The sequence below is a fragment of the Phragmites australis genome, chromosome 11 (assembly GCF_958298935.1).
Source record: "Phragmites australis chromosome 11, lpPhrAust1.1, whole genome shotgun sequence".
Taxonomy (NCBI): Eukaryota; Viridiplantae; Streptophyta; class Magnoliopsida; order Poales; family Poaceae; genus Phragmites; species Phragmites australis.
The window spans coordinates 23,717,924-23,724,835 of record NC_084931.1 but is presented as its reverse complement, the minus strand read 5'-3'; the positions used below and the strand labels follow the sequence as shown (position 1 = coordinate 23,724,835).

The 6,912-nt window shown below is 44.5% G+C and overlaps 2 non-coding genes across 2 annotated transcripts; both read left to right on the top strand.

Moving 5' to 3' along the window:
- Positions 1 to 6,129: 6,129 nt before the first annotated feature.
- On the top strand, positions 6,130 to 6,225 carry LOC133885983 (small nucleolar RNA snoR126). Its single transcript, XR_009903312.1, has one exon. It is a non-coding gene; the product is annotated as a small nucleolar RNA snoR126 (small nucleolar RNA).
- Positions 6,226 to 6,582: 357 nt separating this feature from the next.
- On the top strand, positions 6,583 to 6,675 carry LOC133885982 (small nucleolar RNA snoR126). The gene has a single exon (XR_009903311.1). It is a non-coding gene; the product is annotated as a small nucleolar RNA snoR126 (small nucleolar RNA).
- Positions 6,676 to 6,912: the final 237 nt, after the last annotated feature.

The following is a 6,912-nucleotide window of genomic DNA, read 5'->3' as shown; positions in this document are numbered from 1 at the left end:
AGACAAACGGCCATCGAACTCCCCGTTGCCATCCTCTAAAGCTATTGAACCATCGCTGCTTGAAGAAGATGGCCATCGGAACTCCGCCAAAGAGATAAGACGAACCGAGATGCTGTAGCGTAACGTGCTCTTATCCATGATGTACGATGGAAGATTGCCGAAGAGTTGTTGCGAGGAAGGATCTTCATAACTGATAACACGCTCGGCGACCTCTAGAACAACATTGTTGGGGATGCTCGCAGGTGAATCACACCAGGCAACCACACGAAGGGCGGCGAAGTCGACCTGGTCCCATGATGCCGCCTCCTCCTCGAGCCTTTCGACACAGCAATGGTCATCGAGGAGGTTGGCGAGATCGACCGCCAGAAAACCCTACTGTGCCTGGTCGGCGTACGCCAGCAGAGCCCAGCGGAGATGATTCTCCTCAGCAGTAAAGGCATCAGACCAGGGGACGATGCGGCGAGGCACAACTGGTGCTGGGGTTGGGAGAACATCCTCCTTACTGGAGGTCTGCGAGCCAACGGTCGTGGTCAGCGTTGCCGATGGTGAACCAGGCGGGGTTGGACCCCAAGCCCGCGATCTAGTGGGCGTGGACGCGCTAGACCCAGAGGACAGCGATAGGTTTCCCTAGCCATGCCATTTGGTGTGGACCTATCGAAGGAAACCCGTGGAAACTGACGACAGCAGTTGGACTCCCTGGAACTAGACAAGCTTGCACGCGGCTGCTTACAATTTTTGGCATGGTGCTGGAAACCACGACAATGTAAGCACCTTAGGGGTAGGCGGCAATCCACTCAGTGGTGAGTGGACGAAAGGCAGTTGAGACAACGACCATCTAGAGTAGCGGGCAAACTACACTGTGGCAAACTACACTGCGGGGGCTTCCAAAACTTGTAGCCCGCTGGCGGTCGACGTTTGCGACGAGCGGCGACCAAGGTCCAGCCTTCGTCCTTGGAATGGCTAGGCGGGGCGGGCAGGGGACCAGGTGGAGCCCTCCTGGCAGTAGCCATGAATCCCCCAGACGGAATCCATCTGGGAGGAGGCGCCGGTTAGACGTCCTGGAGGATGACCTTCCCCCTGCACGCCGCCAGTAGAGGTTTCTGGACCCGGCGATGTAAGGGAGGACTGCACGGATGAGGGTGAAGCCGAGAGGGGTGTGTCGTGTCACCATTGGTGCGCCTTGGTTCTACCAGCGCTAGAAGCAGCGGGCCAGAAGGGACATGTGAGAGGAAGGCGAAGCGGTGGGAGGGGCCGGTGGTGGGGTGGACGCCTGGCTCGGGGTGAGCGACTGTGGAGGCGAGGGACGATTGAGTATGTACAATAAACGTAATCAGCATGAGGGGGACCAAGAGCTAGTAAACACTAGAGATTAGAAGGATGACTACCTAAATCCATGGAAAAAACAAGTTCGAGGGGGCGGGGGGCGCTGCATCCACCCTTGATTACTCCACTGACCACCTACCAACTGGACTAAGTAAAGTTGTTGACTTCAAAAGGATATTCAGTCTATTTGATCTTCATTTTTCTCTCTCTATGTGACCTATTATGTTGTCGAACAATAGCTTGTGTGGTGCTATTTTGTTGTCTATTACAGGTTAGAGTTGCAAATGTGGATTGGATTCAGATAATCGTAGATCACATGAGCCTTATGGTACAGGGATATGCTTTTGTTGTGATTTCATTTTCTTCACATGCTAACTCTTTTTTTTCTGTTTCTAGGAAGGAAGCACAAAGGATTTTTAGATTTTGGTTGGCACCCAAGACGGACAAAGTATTTGGATATTCTCAGGTACTTGTTGGTGGCACTATTCATTTACATAAGAACTTTCTCCCCTGTTGTTTAAATTTGATATCCTTTTCATTTGGACACCTTTTCTAGTAATTTATATTTCTCTTAACTCTAGGTTTAGCAAACTTAAATCTTTAGCTGGTAGTCTTTGAAGATTCCCTTTGCAGCTGTATTCAATGAAATACACCAACTCTATTTGTCTTCAAGATCCCTTTTCCTATTCAAATGTTCATATTGTGTCAATTGAATGTTCTTTTCTTTTCCTTTGGTCTTTGCACATTTGAGTTGTTACAGTTACCAGTCATCATTGTATTTCTTAGAGTTTGCTAATTTCACTGTATTATTTGCAGTACAAGTATATGGGCATTGAGTTGCATCTTGGTGATGAGATTCTGGAGCTTATTAGTCCACACGAGTTGATGGATGGGCCAAAATTCTCGATTAAAGCGGCAAAAGCTGGCATGACATCTCTTTATGTAAGTTGACAATACATATATGTTAGTTTCAATTGCTTATTGGCTGACGCCCCTTATTATGTCCGACCTTCAAGTCAGTACTAAGCAACACTCTGGACAAAGAGTTTTGAGTCAGGTTGCAAGGGTAGAAGTGTACAAACCACTACAAGTACATCCTGAGTACATCTACCTCACTCCAGGCGATATCTTCCTATAAACTTTTGCCAAATATATATACATTCCCTCTAGATTTTGTATGTTCTTTTGGGGATAGTCAAACTGCTAGCATTTGCTGTTGCCAGTTCATTAACATTTTAGTTTTACTTATGTGAAGAATGAAATGGGTCTCGAGTCTTGTCTTCCTCCTGTTTAGATTTCCGTTAAAGGGGGTCCAAAAGTTGGAGTTTTTAATTTAGTACTCAAGTTTGGACATGGAAATTGTAGACGTTTAAAATGCTACCTAAAAGCTATCTGCAAAGGCTGTGGGGAACTCCATAAGTCATGCCCTTCTAAGATCATTTATTATTGAGTCTGGATTAGTTATACAGTCAGTGTACTTAACTATTGCACCAATTAGCCTGTATGTGCCACTGTTTTGGCAAATGGAGGTACCTCCGTCTGTAAAGATTTTGGAAGAGTCGAAGTGGATATCCCAGTGGCTATGATATTGAATACTCGAAGTGATCGTCTTTGTGTTGGTTGTAGCATGCCAATTTATCCTTCTGTACCTGAGGTGTGCTAAATTCTTGTTTGTTATCTTTTGATATATGAAGTTTTTAATATTTTAGAATTTTGCAAGATTAACCTTCCTCAGTAACCTTCACCACAAAGAAAATAACCATTTATGAACTTAGGCAGATGAACTAGTGAAAATAAGCCTTTAGTGTCATGTCCAAGACGGCGTTGTGCTAGAGTGTATCAATTTGTATGAGGATATGGATCGTAAGGAGATGGTATTCCGGATCATGTTCAAAACAACTTTAATCAGGTCGAACATCTTGATGCTTAACCGTGATCCCGTAGACATGTTATAGAATTCAAGAGACTAATTTCCTAAAGATTTTCGAACAGACGGTGCTGGAGCCATTGCTGCATAACCACAAGCTACTACCGAACCAATTATATAATGCAAATTTGAAAAAATAAGGGTAAGCGATTAATTTAGAAGGGTCCTGATGTTTATAAGTATACCTATGGAGTCTTATATCAATAGCTTATATGTTTATGTCATTCTAAAAGTAAGCGATTAATTGTTATCGGAATAATGAAAAGCTTTAGAAGGAAAAACTACCGTCACGCTGTCATGAAGTCATTGTGACCAACAGGTACACAACTTCATACTTGCATTTCTCTTATTTCTAGATTTTGACGCTTCTGACACACATTACAATAGTAGCCCTGATTAGCATAACTTAACACAGTTCTCAGCTTAAGATCATATTGCTGGAGATCCAGTTGAAAATAACGCATCAACCATTTGCACACGTCCACTATGATCCTCTCATTGGCTCTACTAAGTCCCTTAATGATATGCTAAAACCCAGAAAGATCTACACCGTTAGGATCATAACTAATTTGATATTCACCATAATATATCTAAAAATATAATTTATCTACCATCCCTGAAAACATCCAAAAATATATCCAATATTAAGACCGAAAAACTATATTTCTGATTATCGAAACTATAACAAAATTACCGACACCGATTATCGCATAACAATAGGTTTCTTTAATTTTGGACCTAAGCAAACTAACCTAATTAAACTAATTAATCATCCGTCTACTTAATAAAATTTCTAATTACCTATAATTATTACTTACATAGTTATTCTGCACAATCTAGATATTCGAAACTATCATACTATAAATACTACAATACATCTAATGACTATCCTACCACGTCGTAATTAATATTTACAATATACTACAAAATACAGCATTTTCTACATTTCTAAACCCTAGATCATATCTAATATAGCTATTGTTATACCGCTAAACCCTAGATCTAGTGGTACTTTACTTACTAATAAAAATATGAGTATAAAAAAATTACCGGAAAACGCGCTTCAAAATCTGTCGATCGAAAACATTAGGGTTTCACCGCGCTGCCTCCCTCTCCTCTCCTCTTCTCTCCCTTTCTCTTTTTCCATAATAAAATGAGGATTTTTCCTCATTTGTAAGGTTTAAATAGAGAAGGGAAGCAGGGTCAGACCCCTAACCACCCTCTGAGAGAGCGGCAAGAGGCCTTACCGCCCTCTGAGAGCGGTTAGGGTGGCGAGCGCGGTAGTATTCTCCCTACCTGTCTTTTCGGAGGGCGGTAAGGGGTGATCCTGTCACTGTGGCAATCCTTATTGCCCTCTGAAAAAGTTGCAGCCTTTTTAGGAGCGATATATACCTATTTTTACAAATTTTACCACGAGAGTCCATTTATTTAAATTTTTAATAAAAAATATAAAAATAAAAAAACTCCAAACATCGCCGATGATGGTTTGGTGCCCATGCCAAACCGGACTGCGGGCAGAATGGCAGTGGGGCTCACCGCTCGTGTGGGCCCGGTCCGGGGTGGGTGAGCCACGCGCGGGAGTGGTGCGGGCTGAGGCAGACGGAGTTCAGAATCTGAGCTCGTCCTTTTCTCACCCCGCTTGTCCGCCAGGGGAAGGGGGCCCACGCCCTGCGTATCTGATCTCCTCGGCTTGGCGCCTTGTTGGGAGTCGTTAGCCGTCCAGGGGAGATGCTCGGGGAGCTTTGGAGAGGACGCTCGAGGGGCCTGCTGCCTGTGGGCGATCCGATCATCGTCGCACTCCCACTCGCTGCAGCCGCTCGTGCCTCGCCTGGACCGCAGCATCAGCAGTTCAGCATCAGCTACAGCGGCGGCAGCAGCATTCGTCCTGTGTGCTCTGTGCTGTGCTGTGCACTAGCTGTTGGAGGAGGTTTTTCTTTAGCCTCAACACTAGCTCTTGGAGTTGGTAACGCCTTTGCAACTGCATGCCCTGGCTGTGGAAGGTGTCCAAAAATCTATACGTCCCTGCATTGGGAACTACTAGCTTCACGTTTTCAGTTCCCCGTAAGGCCTTATTCGGTTGGATCGATAACCGCTAGGGTCGTGACTAATCCTCGGTGCAGAACTGTTCCTAGTCTAACATTTTTTTTCCGTGTTCGTTTAAGCCTAGCGCGGAACCGTTCCCGGCCCATCATATCGGTTCCCCCCCCTCTCTAGCCCGGGAAGAATCCACCGAGTCTGGAGGCGACCAAAAAAATCCTTGAAGGCGGGCGCTGCGGCGACGCAACTCGGAGGCAACGCGATGGTCTCCCCTCCGGTGGCCACCTTCTCACCTGTAACCTTGTCGCCCTCCTCTTCCTTCCCCTCTACTCTCGTGTGCTAGGGTTCTCTTGCATCCTAAGCTTCTTGATTTGCGTCCTAAGATTCTTGATTCAGCATGAGATTCTTGGTTGCAGCATGAGGTTCGAGGGGTCATGAGGGTTTCATTCCAACTTGGCTCAATTCTTCGTCGGAGCCTTATCTATTTGGATGCATCTTTGGCCATTGTCCTCTTTATAGATCACAGAAGGTTTGCTCTTGCGCAGTTCATCGTGTAATCGATCCGGCATTTTATTTTCTTTCTCCAGATGCTTTGCTTACATCTTGATTGCTTCACCGATTTATTCAACGGGAGTTTGGTCATTCGACAAGCCGTGGCTTCTAGATTCGTTGGCTATGGCTTTCTTGTTCCAATCGCTCCTAGATTAATCCGAGGCTCTAATAGCCCCAGCCTGAGAGCAAAAGACACATCCTTTTGTTTGCTTTAGCTGCATGTTGGTTGCCAATTTTTTCCCCTCAATGTTGCTTGGGTTTTGGTGATGGCATCTGCGGTTCTTGTTGCGGGGCTGTGATGACAAAAGGATATTTGGTTGACACTGATTCTTCATGTCATTTAAGGACCAAATTGTGATGACCTTATTTGTGCGTGTCTAAGCCGATGCAGCGCCCATGTTTGCGCAAGCTGTTTATGTTCATATTTTATCTCCGATTTTTTTCCTGGCTGATTACTGCCTGGCAAAGGCAGTTCAGTGCCTAATCTTTGTGTTCTCCAAACTTCTTGTGGTTTATTGAGGATTCTACTCTGTTGTTCATGCATGCTTGGTTATTCGATGGCCATGACTGTTCTTGCAATCTCTCAGTTACTCGCATATTAATTCAAGGTGCAAACAATCTTATTCCTCAAATGGCCAACTTGTATTTCTAGCTGACAGGATAAATTGTGAGGGAATGGATTTCCTCTTGTATTTCTTTGTGTCAGCTGGGATTTCTTAGTAGTGTCTAAGGCTATTCTCGCGTGGCTGGGATGACAAAAACATATGTTTCTCGATTCCGATACTTGATTTATTCAAGGACCAAACTTAGATGAGATTTTTGCGTGTCTGAGCCAATGCTGAGTATGTTTTGCTTATTCTTTGGTCCAAAGAATTGCCCCACATTACTGTTTGAAATGCAAGAAATTGACAGCAAATTTGTAGGCATTTTCAAATGAAATATTTGACAGCTATAGTTTGCATGCTTATTCTAAAATTTAGATAAAGGAATAAATTCCGGCCTTTTGCATCCACCGATGCATAGAGCCTTTTGTTCTTTATTATAAAGTCTTATTCTTGCATTGCTTGCTTGAG